Source organism: Phoenix dactylifera, unplaced genomic scaffold, assembly GCF_009389715.1.
Source record: "Phoenix dactylifera cultivar Barhee BC4 unplaced genomic scaffold, palm_55x_up_171113_PBpolish2nd_filt_p 000629F, whole genome shotgun sequence".
NCBI classification, from domain to species: Eukaryota; Viridiplantae; Streptophyta; class Magnoliopsida; order Arecales; family Arecaceae; genus Phoenix; species Phoenix dactylifera.
This window is the reverse complement of record NW_024068022.1, coordinates 98,864-122,253: the sequence shown is the minus strand read 5'-3', so window position 1 is coordinate 122,253 and position 23,390 is coordinate 98,864. Positions and strand designations below refer to the sequence as shown.

At 37.6% G+C, this 23,390-nt stretch overlaps 1 pseudogene; it reads left to right on the top strand.

Annotated features, from left to right (window-relative positions):
• Positions 1-18,693: 18,693 nt before the first annotated feature.
• On the top strand, positions 18,694-18,791 carry LOC120106772 (annotated as a pseudogene).
• The last annotated feature ends 4,599 nt before the right edge of the window (positions 18,792-23,390 follow it).

Sequence of the window (23,390 nt, the reverse complement as noted above, 5' to 3'; positions counted from 1 at the left end):
AAAAAAACAAATACATCATAAAGTAAAAACAAAGCTACACTAGGATTTCTTGGAGGATGAGGCTCCTGAACCTAGTCTTGTGTGTAGCAAGACCAAGCTGAGCCCCTCTTGAACATTCCCTAGCTGAACTATGATCTTCAAGGTGGCCCTAGACTGGATCGTGGTAAGCTCGGTCACACTCTCCTGAAGGATGTCCAACTTGGAGATCAATGCATGGGCTAGTCGCTCTGCACCCTAGCTCTGGCTGCCTAGCTCATGTCGGATGCCGTCTCGCATCTTCTTCATGTCGTCCTTGACGTCGCTGAAGGGTTCTAGCATGCTATAATGGGCAGCGGAAGTTAGGGATTTTAAAAATTTCTTGATAAAGTTCCTTAACATAAAACCCTTACAAGCCAAGATCACCTTAATGGAAGCAATCAAATAATATAATATAAATGCAGAAATAGAAGAATACCTCTAATGCTAATCCAATGTGTTGCCCAAGGTGACAAGCCAAGAGGGGGGGGTGAATTGGTTTCTTTTAATTTTAACTATCTTACTTATGTTAAATGATGAGTTAGTAAACTTAAACAAATCACAATACAAACAACAAGAAGTATAGTGGTTCGGTGCTCTCCTTAGCACCTACGTCCACTCCCCAAGCGACCCCTTGGAAATTCACTATAATCCCGCGGATTACAGTTGGATTGTTTTCCGGGCTCACAATCCAAAAATCTTTACACTTTGGTTTTTCGGGTTCACCAAAAACCTATGTTGGTTTTACGGGCTCACCAACGAACCTATACAATTGGTTTTACGGATTCACCAACAACCTACGTTGGTTTTACGGGCTTACCAACAACCTATGTTGGTTTTACGGGCTCACCAACGAACCTTTACAATTGGTTTTCCGGGTTCACCAATCAACCTATTTCGTTGGTTTTACGGGCTAACCACCCAACCTTTACAAGTAGTTTAATAAACAAAGGAAGAAGATTTAAACTCCTAGATGAGCAAATATAACAATATAATCTACAAAGAAGAGTTTAGAGAATATTTATCGCTTGATGTGACTTCTCTCTTCTTTGTCAAGGATGCTTCACTCTTCAAGGGTGGATGGAGCTCTTGATGACTCTTTGAATCTGCTCAACCACTTTCTTTTGATTCTTGAATGAAGCACTTGGATGAAGCTTGCCTTGCTAGGGTTCTCTCTTGAATGCACTTGATGTATTTTCCAAAGCTTACTTCCTCTGATGAATACTCCCTCTTAAATACTTCTCCAACCTCCAAATAGTCCTTCCTGACCGTTGGATTGAAGAAACTAGCCGTTTATAGCCGTTGGGAGTCCAAAAAGCACTTCTGCACAACTAGCCGTTATGCTTCTGCCCGTGCTTGGGTCGACCCAAACTTTTCTTGGGTCGACCCAAACCTTGGGTCAGCTCAAACTTTTTTTTGGGTCGACCCAACCTTCAGAAACACAGAAACTTGGAATTCAGCTTTCCTTCACTTGGGTCGACCCAACCTTTCCTTGGGTCGACTCAAGGTTCAGTTGGGTCGACTCAACTTCTTCTTGGGTCGACCCTAACAGGGTTTTCAGAGAACCTTTTCTGTCTTCTTTTCTGTCTTGCCTTTGGGTCGACCCTCTCAGGGTTTGGGTCGACTCAAGCTTGGGTCGACTCAACTTCATCTTGGGTCGACCCTCTCAGTAAATCCAGAGAACCATTTTCTGAGTTGTTTTGAGGATCTTGATGTTTGGGTCGACTCATGCTTTCCTTGGGTCGACCCAACTCACTGTTCATCTGTGCCATTTTTGCAGAAGTGTGCCAAATGCTTTCTTGATGTGCCGGAGTCGACCCAATCATCCTTTGGGTCGACTCAATCCACACTTTGCTGCATCTCAAGGTTAGATTCATTCAAATAAACAATGAAATGTATCTATATCAATTTATACAAATATACTGAGAGTAATAGACTTATAAATGTAGTATCAATTTAACTTATAACATACTCTAGATAATTGCTTGTTAATCATCAAAATAACACTATCATCCTCAATCTCCCCCTTTTTGATGATTACAAAATAAAGAGTATGAGCCTATTGATACTTGTCTTTAAAATCAGTTTTTGAAAGGGCTTAACTTGCTGAATTTCAGCTTTTCATATATAAGAGTGAAGTCTCCCCCTATATCATTCAAATGTTGCCAATTTGACTTTTTGAATTACTCCCCCTTTCATTTATAATTCATTAAAGATGAAACTCCAAAAATTTGAGATAAAACATGAGTTTCAGGTTATGTATCGAGGTGTGAAAGGTGCGTGCCAAATTCTGAAATTATATGTGCCAAATTCTGAAATTTGATATAAATTTTTGACTTGATCATTTTCATTGTTGCAAATTGCTCCCCCTTGGATGTATATGCTTTCCTATATGATTTTCAATTTATTTTACAAATTATTTCTCTTTCTTTCTTTACTTCTCCTCTTATTACTCTATCTTTACTTCTCCCCTATTACTCTTTCTTTACTTCTCCCCCTTTTTGTTACTCTATTTACTCTATCTTTACTTCTCCCCTATTACTCTTTCTTCATCAAATAGGTACATGGGAAAAGACACAATAAATAACAAACATTCAAACTTCATTGATCAAAATAGGAACATTTTAGTACAATCATGCCAAAAATAAAAGCAAATACAATGTTCCTCAATCAAGGTTCAAAATACATGATCAACACAAAATACATATGAGAACTAGATACATATCCTAGGCTCTAAACAAGATCGTGAGACTCTCCCGGATCGCTTGGCTACGGCTCTCTTGGGTTCCATTTCTCTAAGATCTTGAAGTAATCTACTGTTTGGAGATGATTGGAGAAGATTTGAGAGTGGGGAATAGGATTTTCGGAAGAGGACAAAGGGTAAACAGTGCCCTAGATAGCTCACGGGTCCCCCTTCTAACAGTGGGGTCCCGATGTTGGGTCGACTCAAGAATTTTCTTGGGTCGACTCAACGTTGGGTCGACCCTATTATGGGTTGGGTCAACCCAAGTTCAGAAATTTTTCCTTTCTCTTCCTTTTCGCTTCTAAAAAAAAATTTTCCTTACTTCCAATCCTTACAAATTCTTTCTGGGACAATGATACAAGAGTAAGGAATCTATAGATTACAAGTTTGACTCATATTTCATGGGTTTTTAGAAATGGGAGGAATGTATCATGAGACTGCTTGCTCCCTTTTATATCTCTTCAATAAAAAGGATCACATATGCCTAATTCCCTCCTTAGCGTGCAGAATCTATCTTCACTCAAGGGTTTTGTGAATATGTCGGCTAATTATTTTTCAGTGCATATATGCTCAATACATATGTTTCCATTTTGCACATGATCCCTAATAAAATGATATCTTATTTCTATGTGTTTGGCTTTAGGAATGAGATATTTAGGATGCAAGCCAGAAGTGATCTCTAAATGTAGATTCCAAAGATAGTTTTGAAATCAAGTGTAGATGGAATCCTTTTCAAGTTATTTCAAGGAGTATCAAGAATAATATTCAAAGAAAGCACGAATGAAAATCCAATACCCTTTTTTTTTTAATATATTAAGTATATAGCAACATGAGAGCAATCTAATTAATTTTTAGAGTATAGTATAAGAGCAGATAAAGATCAAAATTTATATACTCGAAAAACATAAGATTATGTTGAATCCTTAATTCTTAATGACTTCAAAGTTCTTTCATGATATAAAAGTATTGGAGCATAGATACCAAAATATGAATTTATGCAATGTAGGATACATAAAATTCAGGGCTTTGGAAGTTCTTTTAAAGCTCTCTTAAAGACTTTCTTTTACTCCTTTAAAGATCATAGCATCAAAATCAATTAAAATGAATTGGCTCAGGATTGAAACACTAAAGTGCAAGCCAATAAGAGCTCATTAGTGGATTCCAAAGTAAATTTTCAATACTAAGACAAATGAAATTCTTTTCACTTAGTTTTCAAAACAAGTGATTTACCAATTAAGTACACATGAAAATCCAACTTTCAAAACATATTCAATGAAGCACAAAGTCTAATACCAAAATATGCTTAAATTGATATCAGTTTGAAACCAATTTGACATTAAAAGCATGCTAAAAGTCCTTTGCCAAATTTACATAGAGTAATCTTTAATGATTTAGCTTTAAGTCATGTCTCTTTCTTGTATGCAAGGCTCTTGATATCAATTCATGCTTTGTACGTAAAACAGTTAAATTCAGAAATTAACAAGAATGATCATGAATCAAATATAAAACATTCAAGGTGTATATTTATAAATTTCAATTTCTTAGTCATAGTTTCTTAGCAATGTATACATGAAGCACAATAAATCTTTTTAATATCAAAATAACATCATATGTTTAGAACCATTTGTTTGCAATCAAGATCATTGAAAAACGCATCATTTAGACTAATTTTAATAAACTTATAAGATAGAAAATGATATGTTTCAGATGCGTATCGGAGCAAACAATCAAGGCATCAAAAGTAATTCTATTTTTCTTAAACCGTAGTTTTTATCTAGAAATCATATTGAGTTATTTCCCAAAATGATGCAATCATTGAAGCATATAATGAAAGTTACAAAAATGCAATGATAGAAGCATTTTTAAATTAAGTTTAAGCTTTTATACAAAATCAGATTCTGAATTTCATAAAAATTTTCAAGGAGGCTTTCAGGATTATAATTTGAGATATGCATCTTCTACATTGTAGCTTATCTTAAATTATTAAGATTGAAAACACATATTTCAAGAACATTAGAGCACATCCAGAATCTTTGTAATTCATATTGAATTTTGGTACAAATTGGAGGACATTATGTACTAATGTTAGGCAAGATAAAAGATAAATCGGAATCAATTCATTTTGCCTAATTTGCAAATTCAAATTATTCTTTTCTTTTATTTTTTCAAAATATATTCATTAAAACAAAATGATGTTGTTGTTGGTAATAACATGTTTCAATCAAATTTTATAGGCATGAAGCATTACAAGTTATATTTAGGAAAGATCTTTGTTATTTGAATATTGAAAACATATAATTCAAAACATCATGTGACATGCAAAATATATTATGCATTAAAATATTAAGAACAAGCATGTCAAGGATCAAAATCAATTCTTTTCAAATAAACTCCCCCTATTTAAATATAATCTTGTACTGATTTCATCCTTAAAGTGTGTTTTCAAGTGATTAAAAAATTTGACTTGATTCTTCTTATATACTTTCATTTACTTTGTCTTTCATTTTTACCTTCTTATGCTCTATACTCTATTTGCTCCCTATCCGGTGGAGTTGGAAGGGGCACGAGGTACTACCACTAGCCTCCCTCTTGTGCCGTCCCTAATATACCCTACACCGAATAGTTGGGTCAAATAGTGCCGGGTACTACCACTAGCCTCCCCATTGGCACCATCCCTATGATGAGCAAAATAGAAATGTTAAAATGTTCACATCAAACTCTCCCTGTTTAAGTGTAATTAATTACGGATTTTATCCCTTTCACAAGTCTCACAAATGTGCCGAATGTATTATGCTTGTTTTTCTTTTCCTTAAGATTGAAGTATTTGCCTTTACTTAGATTTTACTTCTCTTGAATAAGATCCATTTTCTTTTCTTTATCTCTCTCTCTTTTTGTTATTCTCAAGTAATTTACATGAAAGAGCAGAATAAAGAAATAATCTTATGTATCATATAGATGGATATCATGCAAACAACATTTTCATTATGCTCAAGAATTCATAGCTTCTCACAAGTCAATTCAAATCAGCATTTTAAGCATATACTTGTGTATTTGATGGTTATGATATAGGCAAAGGAACATTTTAGTTTGAGCAAACCATGAATCAATTTCTAAAAGCATAAGTCAATTAATACATATATAGACATGATATCAAGAAATTAATAATTAAAGATTTTAACCATGCCACAATAAGATTTAAGTTATAGACTTTGCTCAGCTAATTTATGAGAGAGGTATCTAAAATTACCGATTCATTCTATATTCTTCAAGTCAAACTAGATTTCTTATGTGTGAACGTTTGGCTGAAGAAGGTCCTCTCTCTTGTTTGCATGTGAATGTTTATTGTATCTTATGTGGAGGTGTCCTTCAAGTTGAAATCTCTCATTTTCTTGCTCAAGGATCCTGCATTATTAACAAACTTCTTTTCTTTCTTGAAAGAAAGTCATTAGTTGCTTCAAGATACAAAACATTCATACAACATATTTCTTAACTAGATGACTCAACATAAGATATGACAATAATTGAATGTTGAGTCACTTTACTCAAGAGATTGCCTAAATATAAGCAAGCACATGTCACTTGAACTAAAGAGATAGTTTCATTAACCAAGATGGTTCAAGAACAAGCATGTGAGGCAATAGGAAGATTCATCAAGGTCAAATCAATTTTTTGTTTTCAGAATCAATTTAGCTTAGATTCTATTTGCTTAAGATAACTATCAATAAGACGTGCTAGCTAAGTTTTAATCAAATTATCTTAAACAGTTGTTTCTATCAAAATTCAGATTGTTACATAGAATCAAAATGATAAACTATATTCTCAATAAAGGATCTAGTTTTAATAAGAATAGTATGAATTGATATCTCTACAACTAGTATCTTTTCATTGAATATTCTATATGCATTGCTTGAAGAGTAATATCCAAAGAAATATTTGTTTTATCAGATTTGACATTATTTTCATAAGAACATATCAAGCATGACATGTATGACTGAAAAATATAAAAGATATACAATATATCATTTTCTATTTTTCAGAAGATCAAAAGGAGTTTTCTAATAGAAACCATATGTATGACAAGCAATGATGATAGCTTTTAACAGAAATCATTTAAGTAGATGACTATCATACAACATTGTCTTTTTCATTTCTTCAAGGATTCTATCAACTCTATTTTATTTATGGTGTTCTTGGTGTAGAAACAATTGTATTCAATATTATTTTCTGTGCACAACTCAATAAGAAATTGGTTTTCAAAACTATGCCATGATACAATTTTATTTTCATAGTTTGCAAACCTTTTTCATTTGAACCCTTTTTGTGAGTTTGTGCCAATGCAGAAAATATTTTAATTTAAGTGCCAAGAACAAAACCAATATTAGCTTTGAGAAATTTTCCACAATTACAAAATCAGAAAGCTTATCTCCTAGGTTCACAATCCTAGAGATCCAAATAAGTTCTTATGGAGAATAAAGGCTAAAGGTGAAAACAATATTTTCAGATTTAGAAATGATTCTAGTTTATTTTTCTAGATGACATACATAGCAAACTTTGACCTTGCAAAAATTAATCTAAATGAACCAATGACAAGGTCTTTTGAGATTAAGTCCATACTAGTATGAGTTGATTTTATACGCCAAAACTAGTCTATTTAATCTTGGTATTCTTAATGTATATATAAAAAAAATATACCAAGTAGACATTCTTGTGTTTATGATCAATAGAAGATAATGCCGAGGATAAGAACTCTCAATCAAGTATATAGAGAATTCAAAGAGTTATTCTAAGAGTATTGATTAAGTAAATTATCCATCAATAACTGAAGCATAATATAGGAAGATGGAGTGATTTAGATATATTTTCTTTTTATACCAAAAGTATCACTTATATCACAGAAATGATTAATACTAGCTACAATTTCAATATGAGAGGATGCAAGGATTACTAATTTCATTATTTCTTCCATTATGGTCACTCTTCTTAATTATATTTTAAGTTCTATTCTTTAACACGTGTCTAGAGAACCCATTGTCCAGATTCATTGGAATCTTGGGTAGCTAGACACATTTGCTAAAAACGATCATGTTTTCAACTTAGAAACCCAAGCTCTTTTGGGTCCTTGCAGGTTAGCTATAATTGTTCCTTTTGGAACCCATATTCTCTTAATTATCATTTTGTCTATTAGTTTGCAGGTTTTAGAATTACAAGTAATATACTTCTGCATATTCTTGCTAAATTTAAACAACATAGATTTAGCAAAAATAGATAATGAATTTTCAGTTTTCAGTTTCTGTTTATTAGTTTCACCAGATTTGTGAAAAATTGTTTTAGGATGAATAGTGGAGGATTTAAGAATTATATTCTCGAAAGATTTTTGAGTGTACCAAGGTTGATATCCCAATCCAGCTTTGTCATATACAGCTCTTGAATTTTCTATCATTAAATTTAGTTTTTCAGAGCTGAGAGTGAATCTTTCAACAATAGGTTTCAAATTATCAACTTCTTTAGTTAATTTTTCATTATCTTCTGAAAGCAGTTCTATGTTTTTCTTAAGTTTATCATGGCTTTCAGTAAGAAGTTGATTTCTCTGATTTAGTTCTTTATTTTCTTTAATTAAGATTTCAATTTCATTAGTCAGTTTTAGTTTTTCATCTATTAGGATTTGATTTTCATTCTTCAAGTTCTTGTTCCTACAAATAAGTTTCTTATGTTCTAAATACAAATCAGAAAAGACATCATGAAGTTTATCAAATGTAAAATCATCTTTAGTTTTAGCATGTACCTCATATATCTCATCTTCATGTGCCATTAAGCATGAATTTGCAATATGATGCTGCTCTTCTTCTACACATGATGTTTCAGATTTGTTAGTGCATTCATATTTAACTTCAAGCATATTCCATATTTCCTTAGCAGCTGTGCAAAAAGATATGCAATTAAGTTCACTATCATCTAATGCACAAAATAGCACATTCATGGCTTTTGCATTTTGCTGATCCATTTTCTTATCATGATTAGTGCTTGTGTGTGGTCCATTGACTATGATACTCCATAAATCATAGTCATGTGCTTGAATGAAAATGCACATGCGTGCTTTCCAATATGTATAGTTTATGCCATTAAAAAGTGGAGGTCTATCAATTAATTGTCCCTCTCCTATAGAACATCCCACTTGGGTTGTCATGATCTTTAACTCTTGATTGTGAGATCAATGAGTACTATTGGAGCACCTTGCTCTGATACCACTTGTTGCCCAAGGTGACAAGCCAAGAGGGCGGGGTGAATTGGTTTCTTTTAATTTTAACTATCTTACTTGTGTTAAATGATGAGTTAGTAAACTTAAACAAATCACAATACAAACAACAAGAAGTATAGTGGTTCGGTGCTCTCCTTAGCACCTACGTCCACTCCCCAAGCGACCCCTTGGGAATTCACTATAATCCCGCGGATTACAGTTGGATTGTTTTCCGGGCTCACAATCCAAAAACCTTTACACTTTGGTTTTCCGGGTTCACCAAAAACCTATGTTGGTTTTACGGGCTCACCAACGAACCTATACAATTAGTTTTACGGGTTCACCAACAACCTACGTTGGTTTTACGGGCTTACCAACAACCTATGTTGGTTTTACGGGCTCACCAACGAACCTTTACAATTGGTTTTCCGGGTTCACCAATCAACCTATTCCGTTGGTTTTACGGGCTAACCAACCAACCTTTACAAGTAGTTTAATAAACAAAGGAAGAAGATTTAAACTCCTAGATGAGCAAATATAACAATATAATCTACAAAGAAGAGTTTAGAGAATATTTATCGCTTGATGTGACTTCTCTCTTCTTTGTCAAGGATGCTTCACTCTTCAAGGGTGGATGGAGCTCTTGATGACTCTTTGAATCTGCTCAACCACTTTCTTTTGATTCTTGAATGAAGCACTTGGATGAAGCTTGCCTTGCTAGGGTTCTCTCTTGAATGCACTTGATGTATTTTCCAAAGCTTACTTCCTCTGATGAATACTCCCTCTTAAATACTTCTCCAACCTCCAAATAGTCCTTCCTGACTGTTGGATTGAAGAAACTAGCCGTTTATAGCCGTTGGGAGTCCAAAAAGCACTTCTGCACAACTAGCCGTTATGCTTCTACCCGTGCTTGGGTCGACCCAAACTTTTCTTGGGTCGACCCAAACCTTGGGTCAGCTCAAACTTTTTCTTGGGTCGACCCAACCTTCAGAAACACAGAAACTTGGAATTCAGCTTTCCTTTCCTTGGGTCGACCCAACCTTTCCTTGGGTCGACTCAAGGTTCAGTTGGGTCGACTCAACTTCTTCTTGGGTCGACCCTAACAGGGTTTTCAGAGAACCTTTTCTATCTTCTTTTCTGTCTTGCCTTTGGGTCGACCCTCTCAGGGTTTGGGTCGACTCAAGCTTGGGTCGACTCAACTTCATCTTGGGTCGACCCTCTCAGTAAATCCAGAGAACCATTTTCTGAGTTGATGTTTGGGTCGACTCATGCTTTCCTTGGGTCGACCCAACTCACTGTTCATCTGTGCCATTTTTGCAGAAGTGTGCCAAATGCTTTCTTGATATGCCAGGGTCGGCCCAATCATCCTTTGGGTCGACTCAATCCACACTTTGCTGCATCTCAAGGTCAGATTCATTCAAATAAACAATGAAATGTATCTATATCAATTTATACAAATATACTGAGAGTAATAGACTTATAAATGTAGTATCAATTGAACTTATAACATACTCTAGATAATTGCTTGTTAATCATCAAAATAACACTATCATCCTCACAATGTGCAGAATTTTCACTAGGTGCCCAAGTGTTCACCCTCCAACATTGATCCATACGAAAACTTGATTTAAGTCTTAAGCTCCAAAGACTTTGATCCTTAATGCAGAATTCTTCTAAAGAACTCTAATGGCTTGCTTTCCTTTCTTTCTATTTTTCTTTAACCTTCTAAAATCACTTCTAATCCTTTTATCCTAAAGAAGATGACGCGTTCGTAAAAATGCTTTCGCGAAACTAATCTCCCAAGTATAGGAGATCGTACAAGTAGTAAAATCTCGGGAGTCCGAGGTCGAATCCTCAGGGAACGATCTATAGATTATTAGCGTAATTTTTAGATGTAATTTTCAGTTGAATAAATATGTGGATTAAGATGATGTTTTGATTTTCAGAAATTAAAAATAGAGAATAATAGATCAATGAACAAAGTTCAATCAAATAGAAATGGTTAGGGATCCGGAATCCCCTTGATAATATTGCATTCAAGAATAAATCCTGCGATTCTTGATTAAGGATGTAAGAGTAGAATAGATCAAAATATGAAATATATTTTATGGACATATGAACTCTATTTCTAAGCATTCATCGTGCCTATTATATCAACGACAAATCAAATACAAAAGCAGTCCATGTACCATTAAACATAAACCATTAAAAATCTATCTACAAAATAGTTATGCAAGAACCCATAACACATCAAAAATATAAATCAATAAGAGCAAAGGTTCAGAATTTACTTCAAAGAAAGTAATACATCAAAGGTTCCTCCATCACCCTTCACCTAAGAAATCAGCCACTCATTTCATGCATTAATCCCTCTTTCATTTTCCCTTTTTTTTTCTTTTTCTTTTTTTCTCAGAAAATAGGGGCTCCCCTGTTTCCCTTTCTTCTTCTTTTTTCGAATGGGACTCTCCCCCTCCTCTGTTTTCCAATGGGAAAGAATGAGCCCCCCAGCCCTAACCGAGAGAGCCTCATATAGTTCACAAACTCTAGGGCCAGCGATGTTCCCTGATCTCTCGCGCAACGGGTGGATGCTGATGCCGAAGGATGAAGACTCTTGGATGGCTGAGATGAAACTAAGACGCAGACGGGAGTTGATCGCCGATGCTGAAATCACGGGATGCCGGAATCACGGACTCGGTTAGGGTGCGTGGGAGCTGAACCGTGGATGGCTCGCGGAAGAAGCTCCATGGATGACGGATCGCAGGCGGAAGATGAAGTGCGGATGCAGAAACTTAGCTGGGATGCGGGATCTTCGAACGCGGACGACTGGGAACTGATGTGGCTGGAACTCGGGAGAAGCTGGATGCGCTGTGAACTGGGAGGAAGATGCTGAAGGAAGCTTGGACTGATCATGGGTTGATGAGCTGCATGCGGACACTGGGAGCTTTGCGGATGAGGCGGAATCTGGGATGCTGGGAAAAGGCTGGAAACACGGACGAGATTGGGGCTTGGCCGCACTGTGAACTAGGACGCGGATGACTGGATGAACGCGTGGACTCGTGAGGATCTGGATGGCATGCGGAGATGCTCGCAGTTGATGGCTGCACGCGGACGCTGAGATTCGTATGCTCTATTTTGGGAAGAAACAAAGGAAGAGGCAGACACGACTGGGAGATGTTTCATGGGATGCTGAATGGCTGGGCTTCATCATTGGAGCTGGGAGAAAGGCTGATCGCGGCATGATTCGATCACGGATCGTAAGACGCGAACGGGTCTTGAGAGGGTTGATGCGGCTCACGGACGTGGCAAGGATGCTGAGGTGCTTGCGAACGGCTAAATCTGGGCTCTGTTCTGCAGCTGGGAAGAGATGAATTTATATAATGATAAAAATTATAATAAGTGCTAAGGATAAAATATTTAATCATGTAAATGTTAACACCTATTATTTATCATTATTTTGCTAGCATTAGGCTAAGTTAATTAGTACTTAGATCGCACTTTTGTGCTCTCATCACACCCCCCAACTAGTTTATTGCTAGTCTCTAGCAATTAACGAGCAAATAATAAAATGAGAGTGCAAAAGGTGTGGTCTAACCTATGATGTTTTATTAGAACTAATTGCATAAAATTAAGATAAGTACTCACTTTCGTAGGAATCACGATTGCACTTAGCACGTGCAACAAGCCGTTAAACCCCTAGGTTACCCTAGTGGACGAGTGTTGTCTCGTGAGGGTTTTCAAGGATGTTACCTACAAACATCATGAATGATATGACATGACATGAGATCCTAATAAAAATGTGAAATAAATTCTAAGCTAATACACATGTAATTAATTGATATATATTTTCAAGCATGGCAACTATCAAAGCAAGGAAATATAAAAATGTAGTGTGCATCAAATCGCATGACTTTCTCAGAGTACTAATACCTCCACCACAATCGGGCACTGCCTGAGTTTTAGGTGCACTACTCAAGTTCATAAGTGTTTTCTACAATTTGTTAGAACCTGATCCATCAAATTTTCAGAATATCACATGTTATCTAAATTTGTCAAGAATGGTTCGCATATAAAGAAAGAGCTATCAATCCCAACTAAACAACCCGGGTACACAGAGGTCAAATACAATGGAGTCAAACCAGCCATTACCACATGTCACTGGGTTCAGCTTGACCAACTCATACATGCTTATTATTATTTCATTCATTTTTTTTTAATACCCATGACGACTACATCTATCCAACCCTATTAGGCTCTAGTAAGGTCCATGTAGCGAGCTTTCAGCCAATGACCCCCGATCCAGTTGGCTCAAGACATTAGGTGAAACACCCCTCGGGCTTAATTACTCGAACCAGACTACGCCACGAGGCCAGACTTGTCATCAGAAGGATTTTTTTTCTTTATAAATATGCAAGAAAAGAGAAGATAGACTGAACCATATAGGTATTTTTTTATTATATATGTGACTGCATCGTGACTATAGGTCAACCAAGGTCGGATCATAAGGCACCTAAGTAATCTAACTGGGATATTCAACCTCTATCTTTATATGAAAACCAAATCATGAACCTTATGGTATGAACAAGGATACTCATACTTCTTTTACGGATAAGGCTAACAAAAATGCAGTTAACAAATGTGAACTCCTGAGACTTTCCTATTGTCATTAAGTACACGTGTGGAGATCTAATAATAGATCTTTATTTCTAGTTTTTTTTTTATCAAAATATTTTCCTCCCCCCAACTTAAACATTGCATTGTCCTCAATGTAAAAGATGCAAGAAAACTATATATGAGAGACAATAGAGAAAATAATGGAGAGAAGAAGAATACCTTGAGCTGTTGATTTTCAGAAAAGAAGACCTACAAAATAAGAAGAAAACTAGAAATAAAAAAAAAATTTAATTCTAACTAATATACACATACCTTGGCCGTCATGCTCAGTCATAAGAAGGCTCCTCCAAGGGAAAGGAGTCCTCTTCATCTGCAAACTTCTCAAGAAAAGGTTTTAATCTGTGTCCATTTACCTTAAAAATTTTGCCATCCTGTAGATTCTCAATTTCAACTGCCCCGTGTGGAAAAACAGTTTTTGCAATGAAAGGACCTGTCCATCTTGATCGTAACTTTCCAGGAAACAGATGTAAGCGAGAGTCATAACAAAGAACTTTTTGTGCAGGTTCAAAAGATTTTCTTAGAATTGATTTATCATGCCTAATTTTTATTCGTTCTTTATAGAGTCTAGCATTGTCATATGCATCTCGACGAATTTCATTCAATTCACTTAATTGTAATTTTCTAGCGAAACCAGCATCTAAAAGTTCAAAGTTTAATTTTCTAATGGCCCAATACGATTTATGCTCTATTTCAACAGGTAGATGACATGCTTCTCCATAGACTAGCCGATACGGAGACATACCAAGAATAGTTTTATAAGCAGTACGGTAAGCCCATAATGCGTCAGAAAGTTTTAAAGACCAGTCTTTGCATGATGGATTCACCGTTTTCTCTAAAATTCGTTTAATCTTCCGATTGGCTAACTCCACTTGGCCACTAGTCTGCGGGTGATAAGGGGTTGCAATTCTATGGGTGATACCGTACTTTCGTAATAGAATCTCAAAAGGTTTATTACAGAAATGTTTTCCTCCATCACTAATTATAACCTTGGGCATTCCAAACCTAGAAAATATGTTTTCTTTAAGAAAATTTAAAAATGGTTTGTGGTCATTAGTTCGACAAGGCACAGCTTCTACCCATTTGGATTCATACTCAACACCAACTAAAATATACTCATATCCAAAAGACGGTGAAAATGGGCCCATAAAATCGATGCCCCACATGTCAAAAATTTTAATAGCAGTAATGGGCTGAAGAGGCATCATTTGCCTACGAGTTAGACTTCCTACACGTTGACATTGCTCACATGTCCTACAAAACTCGTAGGCATCTTTAAATACTGTAGGCCAATAAAAACCACATTGCAACACCTTAGCTGCCGTTTTCTTAGATGCAAAGTGTCCTCCGCAAGCACTGGCATGACAAAAAGAGAGTATACTATGCATCTCATGATTCGGTATGCATCTTCTAAAGATTTGATCATTGCAATACTTGAACAAATAGGGGGCATCATAATAATAACTTCTTACTTCATGCAAAAATTATTCTTATCATTCGATCCCCAATGCTCCAGCATCCGGTTCGTGACAAGAAAGTTTACAATATCAGCATACCATGGCATAGTAGAAAGTGCAAACAATTGCTCTTCAGGGAACGAGTCCTTGATGGGCAATTGTGGCACCGAATCATTAAAAACTAGCCGTGATAAATGGTCAGCAACTACATTTTCTACTTCCTTTTTATCTTTGATAGCGATGTCAAATTCTTGGAGTAGAAGTATCCATCGTATTAAGCATGGTTTGGCCTCTTTCTTATCTAGCAAATATTTTAGCGCTGCATGGTCCGTAAAGATAACAATAGGAGCACCAAGGATATAAGAACGAAATTTGTCTAATGCAAATACTACTGCAAGCAATTCCTTCTCGGTGGTGGTGTAATTCATTTGAGCATCATTTAAGGTTTTGCTTGCATAGTAGATGACAAGTGGCTTATGATCCTTGCGTTGTCCTAGGACAGCTCCTATTGCAAAGTCACTAGCATCGCACATGATCTCAAAAGGTAATGACCAATCAGGTGGTCGCACGATGGGTGCAGTGCTAAGCATAGCCTTCAATTTTTCGAATGCCTCTTGACAGGTTTCGGTCCAATTGAACAGTGTATCAAGGGATAGGAGGTTACATAATGGTCGAGCTATGACACTAAAGTCCTTGATGAACCTCCTATAAAATCCGGCATGACCTAAAAATGATCTGACATCTCTAACCGTCTTGGGTGCAGGTAGCTTGGCGATTAAATCAATCTTGGCTCTATCAACTTTCATGCCCTTCGATGAAACTATATGTCCTAGGACAATTCCCTTTGGCACCATGAAGTGGCATTTCTCCCAATTCAGTATCAGTTCTTTTCTATACACCGAGCTAAGACAGCTTGTAAATGTAATAAACAATCATCAAAAGAATCGCCAAAAATAGAGAAATCATCCATAAACACTTCTAAAAATTTCTCGTTCATATCTTCAAAAATACTGAGCATGCATCTTTGGAATGTTGCAGGTGCATTACACAACCCGAATGGCATCCGACGGAAAGCAAATGTGCCAAAAGGACAAGTGAAGGTAGTCTTCTCTTGATCTTCTGGTGAAATCTTGATTTGGTAGTACCCGGAATAGCCATCGAGAAAACAATAAAATTTGTGTCCTGCAACTCTTTCCAAAACTTGGTCTAGGAAGGGTAGGAAAAAGTGATCTTTCCTAGTGACCAAATTCAATTTTCGGTAGTCAACACACATGCGCCAACTCGTCGGAACACGAGTTGGGACTAGTTCACCCTACTCATTTTTGACTACCGTCAGACCTACTTTCTTGGGCACGACTTGAGTAGGACTCACCCACTTGCTATCGAAAATTGGGTAAATAATATCCACGTCAAGCAACTTGAGGACTTCTGCTTTAACCACATCTCTCATCGTAGGATTCAGCCTGCGTTGCATTTGCTTTGTGGTTTTGGCATTGTCCTCCAAATATATCCGGTGCGTGCAAATTAAAGGGCTAATCCCCTTCAAGTCGGCAATAGACCACCCTAAAGCTCCTTTATGATTCTTTAGAACACAAAGTAATTTTCTTTCTTGGGCATGATCCAGATCAGATGAGATGATTATAGGAAATATGTCCTCGGGTCCAAGAAAGGCATACTTGAGTTCTTTCGGTAAAGGTTTCAACTCGAGCTTAGGTGTTTGCTCATAGGATGGTACTATCTTTGCTTTTCGAGGTGGCAACTGTTCAAATTCGTCTATTCTTGGTCTCCACCCATTGACCATCATGACATCCGAATTATCTAAAACAAGTGGGACCACATCATCAGCAGTACCTTCAGAACACCAATCTATCAAACCATTGTCGGCCGATTCAGTAAATGTTTCTTTTAACAGATATTCTTCCGCAATGGTTTCAACCCATTCAACTTCTTTACTTTCTTCATGATCACTTGGTTGTTTACCTATACTAAAGACGTTCAGTTCCAAGGTCATATTGCCAAAAGAAAGCTTCATGACACCATTTCTACAATTGATCAATGCATTAGAAGTTGCAAGGAATGGACGTCCTAAGATGACCGGAATCTGAGATGGTGAATTGGAAGCAGCATGTGTGTCCAGTACGATAAAGTCAACAGGAAAATAGAACTTGTCTACTTGGACCAACACATTTTCAATAATCTCTCTGGGGACCTTCACTGACCTGTCAGCTAATTGTAAGGTCACAGTTGTTGGCTTCAACTCACCCAAACCGAGTTGCTCATATACCGTATATGGCAACAAATTCACACTCGCTCCTAAATCTAGCAATGCTCGCTCAATCCTAAAATTGCCAATGATGCACGAGATAGTTGGGCAACCTGGATCCTTGTATTTAGGGAGAATGTTATGCTGTAAAATTGCACTCACATTTTCAGCCAAAAATGCCTTCTTCTTGACATTTAATCGACGCTTGACAGTGCACAAATCTTTTAAAAATTTTGCATAGGAAGGCACTTGTTTGATTGCATCAAGAAGAGGTACATTGATTTTTACTTGCTTAAAAAGCTCAAGAATTTCAGAGTTTGGTTCAAGCTTTTGCAAGGGCTTTAATCTTTGTGGAAATGGTGCAGGAAAAGGACATTCAATTTTTTCAGTAGATGTTGGTACTTCAGTTTCTTCATTATCCTTTTCTTTTGTCTTGGGAGGGTTAGAATCAGGTATGACTTGTGTTTGTTCTGGGACTGGTCGGTCAATACTCTTTCCACTTCGCAAAGTTATTATACTCTTCGCTTGTTCTTTATGCGAAGTTGAAGATGATGCATTGCTACCGCCATAGACTTGAGGATTAGGTTGTGGTTGAGCTGGTAACTTATCTTTCTCTTGAGCACTTAAAGCAGTGGTCAGCGTTGTCAGTTGATTTCTTAATTCATCATTGATTTTAGCTTGACCTTGCATGAAAGATTGCAAAGTTTCTTCGAGACTGGGTTTTTGAGGGGGTGCGTGTGCATAATGAGGTTGCGGAGGTGGAGGAGTTGGGTTATATACTTGTTGAGGTTGGTCATTCCTCCACCTGAAATTTGGATGGTTCTTCAATCCAGGGTTGTAAGTACCCGAAAAAGGATTATTGAAAGATTTTTGATAGGTATTCATAACATTAGCCTGATCGTGCAAGACTTCCTTGAATGCGGGTATTGTGGGGCAATCAGTGATGAGATGGCCAGGCATCTCACAAATCCTACAACACTCGCTGTTATGTTCTACGGTCTTGATGGGTTCAATCCTTCTAAGTTCAATTTCCTCTACCTTCCTAGTAAGGGCTGCCATTTTAGCCTGAATATCATCCTGAGTACTAAGGTTGTAAAGGCCCCCGTGTGGAATGCTAGTAGGCTTAGGCAAAGGTTTATTCACTCTATCCCCTGTATCCCATAATTGTGCAGTCTCTGCGAGAGAGTCTAAATAGTCCCATGCCTCATCGGGTTGCTTTTCCAAAAATAGACCATTGCACATAGTCTCTATAAATTGTTTTAACTGTGGAGACAACCCTTCGTAAAAGAAACTAATGGTTCTCCATGTTTCAAACCCATGATGAGGACAAGAGAGAAGCAAATCTTTAAATCTCTCCCAGCATTCATAAAATGTTTCATGGTCTTTTTGTTGGAAATTACTAATGTGCCTTTTCAAAAAGTTAGTCCTTTGTGCGGAAAAGAATTTTTTCAAGAATTCTCTTTGCATATCATGCCATGTTCCTAGCGATCTAGGTCTCAAGGAGTTCAGCCATGTTTTGGCTTTATCCTTTAAGGAAAAAGGAAACAAGGTCAATTTAAGGACATCTTCCGATACATTTGGCACTCTAAATGTGATGCTAATTTCCTCAAAATCCTTAAGATGAAGATAAGGGTTCTCGGATTCCATCCCATGATACTTGGGCAGCAATTGAATTACTCCTGGTTTGATTTCAAAGTGTCCTACATTTTCAGGAATAATCATGCATGAAGGTTGACTAGTCCTAGTGGGGTGTAAGTATTGTCGAAGTGTCATAACTGGGGGTCTACCTTCATCACCATGGTGACTTCCTACATCATCAGCCATCTCACCAGATCTGAGATTTTGCGTAAGATTTTCAATATTATGATCTAAGGAATTGTCAAATGTTTGTCGATTCAGGCGCCCAGTGTTGTCCCTATTCCAACCTAGCATACAAAATTTTAGAGTTTATTTATTTATTTATTTATTTATTTATTTTTTTGATGATCACCCTTGATCTTTTCTTAAAGTTCTTATCAATTTTCAATTAGCAACGAGGGTTAAAGAGATATGATAATAATAAAATTCTGATTCTAAAAAAAAATTAAACACAGAAAATTCAAAACAGACAGCAGCAAGGTTTCAGATTAATTTAATGGTCGTAACAATCTCAAAATATCAATCAGACCGTTCAGATGAAAGAAACTTGTGTCCCTTTTTTTTTTCTTTTTCTTTTTTTTCTCTGAAAACAGGGGCTCCCCTGTTTCCCTTTCTTCTTTTTTTTCGAATGGGACTCTCCCCCTCCTCTGTTTTCTAATGGGAAAGAATGAGCCCCCCAGCCCTAACCGAGAGAGCCTCATATAGTTCACAAACTCTAGGGCCAGCGATGTTCCCTGATCTCTCACAGTGGAGATCAACGGGTGGATGCTGATGCCGAAGGATGAAGACTCTTGGATGGCTGAGATGAAACTAAGACGCAGACGGGAGTTGATCGCCGATGCTGAAATCACGGGATGCCGGAATCACGGACTCGGTTAGGGTGCGTGGGAGCTGAACCGTGGATGGCTCGCGGAAGAAGCTCCATGGATGATGGATCACAGGCGGAAGATGAAGTGCGGACGCAGAAACTTAGCTGGGATGCGGGATCTTCGAACGCGGACAGCTGGGAACTGATGTGGCTGGAACTCGGGAGAAGCTGGATGCGCTGTGAACCGGGAGGAAGACGTTGAAGGAAGCTTGGACTGATCGTGGGTTGATGAGCTGCATGCGGACGCTGGGAGCTTTGCGGATGAGGCGGAATCTGGGATGCTGGGAAAAGGCTGGAAACACGGACGAGATTGGGGCTTGGACGCGCTGTGAACTGGGACGCGGATGACTAGATGAACGCGTGGACTCATGAGGATCTAGATGGCATGCGGAGATGCTCGCAGATGATGGCTGCACGCGGACGCTGAGATTCGTATGCTCTATTTTGGGAAGAAACAAAGGAAGAGGCAGACACGGCTGGGAGATGTTTCATGGGATGCTGAATGGCTGGGCTTCATCGTTGGAGCTGGGAGAAAGGCTGATCGCGGCATGATTCGATCACGGATCGTAAGACGCGGACGGGTCTTGAGAGGGTTGATGCGGCTCACGGACGCGGCAAGGATGCTGAGGTGCTTGCGAACGGCTGAATCTGGGCTCTGTTCTGCAGCTGGGAAGAGATGAATTTATATAATGATAAAAATTATAATAAGTGCTAAGGATAAAATATTTAATCATGTAAATGTTAACACCTATTATTTATCATTATTTTGCTAGCATTAGGCTAAGTTAATTGGTACTTAGATCGCACTTTTGTGCTCTCATCAGAAGACCACCTTATCTTGGCTTAGGACACACTAGAAGCAATGCTAGAAAGAAAGAAACTAATGTAAGAAAGAAAGAAGAGAGGAGTGGGGTGGAGTTGGAATGATGAAACCCATGGAGTGGTAGCCTATTTATAATAGGTGTAGGGATGCATCCCATCCACACATCCTCTTATGAAAGGGCATCATCTAAAGGGCCATATCAAATAAGAGGAGGTGCAGATCAAGTGAGGAGGTGTATCAAATGATATGTCCTTTCATGTGGTACCATATTTTGACCAAGTCAACATCACATGCTAATCACATGTCCATCACGCCTCACCTCTTGATCTTTCATGATGATGATCCAAGGGCTCCAATGCAAGGCGCCATTCACTTGACCCATTATGTCTTCATCCAATGGTGGGATTAAGATCCAATGGTCAATTATGGTAGCCATCCTCTAACTCAATCCAATTGGGTTAAACCAACTCTCCATTATGTCTTCATCCAACGGTAGATCAAGATCTAACGGTCTAGATTGAATGATTTATTAAATCTAATCCAATTAGACTCAAACCAAGCCAATTAGGTGCCAACTCTTGGCTAACCCATATTAGAATATGATCTAATCAAATTAGATCAATTAAGAATCAGATTCGAATCCAATTCGAAACAGATTCGAATCCAATTCGAATCAGGAGCTAAGGTTTGCAACATCTCCTAGGATGTTTATCTTGCAAACATGATCTAATCCAATTAGACCCTTGATAAGTTTTCTTGTGTGTGACCCATTGGGTTCCATCCTTAGCCAGCAATAGGTGTGAGTGCGAGTTGACCCAACTTGATTAGAACTCTTCTAATCGATTTAAGTCCAAACTGCGCGAATCCGAACTTAACAATTAGAATCCTTTCTAATTGGTGATCGAATTAAACTCTTTAATTCGATCAAACCTATAAGACAAGATTGACGTCTAGCAACATATCATGTCTACCCGAAAAATATGGAATTTGGTGAAAAAACCAAAAATACCCTTCAGTGGCAAGTTACCGTGCAATTTAATCCTATAATCAAACTGCATCCCAAATATGTATATGAGTATGAATATATATCAAATTCAATTTTATATTCATATTTTTCTCAATCTTTTAATGATAATTCAAATAATGAAATATTTAGAAACTCTTTCTAATTTTCATTCTGCTTTGATCAAAGGCTTTCTGAATTATCATATGATTAGAATAAATAGGATGCTATCTTCTCTTACTAGAAGTGATTAATTCCTTGTTGACCTACTCATAATCTTCGTACATAATTCACCATATCCAGAAGACCTCGTACACAACTTATTGTCATGAATGAGTATAAACCAAAATATGGGTTCATGTGCACAAGATACCATGGTGATCTCAGGTCATAGGATCAGTTGCACAACTCCCACTAAGAGAATCATCTTTTGACATGTAAGTAAGACTTCATAAGATTTCTCTTTGTAGGTCAATTCAGTAAACTCATTCTTCTAATGAGCACCCACATCTTTGTATTAGTGTCTCCACACAAATGATTGTGAGATCAATCATCCTCTGCATCGAGCATACATAAGACATGCCAGTCTTTTCGGTAATCATTGATCCCCGACTCAATATACCAATGACTGGGAATATTTAAGATTAGAATTTTAGAATTTTAAGTCTCACTAGTATGATCTCATCATAGTCTGAAAACCATTGCCCTAATCTAAGGAGTTTATCATAAATATAATCAACAGCATATGATAAAACATAACGTCTTTATTCATATTTAAATGTCATGTACATGATTTTGACAAATCAAAAGAAAAAACCTTTCGCAATACATATTGCGATTGGCTTGTAGGGCATCTACTCTTTAAGTCGCTCATGTTCAAATATTGAGCTTGAACTAGGCTTCGCACATTGGATATTTCCTCCCTTAGGTGCGCAGTCATCTCGGTCACGGCTGCCAAGGAGGGAACTAGCTCGGTGGAGGGAACTGTCTGAGGACCTCGGAGCTTCCTCAGCAGGTCATCCCTCAGCTCCCTCACTATCTTCTGCCGAAACTCTCGGAGCTGCTCAGAAGATATCCGAACCTCCAGGGGCTGCTGCTGAGAAGGTGGGGCAGTGGTGGTGGAGGGCTCAGTACGGGTAGGACCAGAAGTGGAAGGATAGGTGGGAAGATCTATACAGTGCTCCTGATCATGGTCAGGGCTAGGAGAGTGATGAGTGGTAGGGTCAGATGGTGTGGATGTGGATAGTTTTCGTACCCAGACTCCCCCGACCTTGTGGAATCCCATCCGATGAAAGGTTCCCTCACCCATGCGATCTGTAAAACGCAGTGAGCGAGAGGGTTCCCCCTCAGGGATAGGGACCTCTAACTCCCTAAAGATAAGGGTGAACAACATCCCATATGGGAGACTCAGCCTAGGTTTGTCTAGGGGTTCACAAAGGTATTTGTAGATGAGTTTAGGGAAGTTGATGGTGTTAGGGTTTCCCAGTGCCCTAGGGCGCAGCGGAAGATACGGGATTATAAAATTTTCTTATAAAACCCATTATATGAAACCCTAATAAGCCAAGATCGCCTTAATAGTATAACCAAATAATGTAGAAAATATAATCTTGGTATAGAAGAATACCTATCACGCTACATCCAATATATCTGAAGATGTCCTAAGGTGCCCAAATGTTC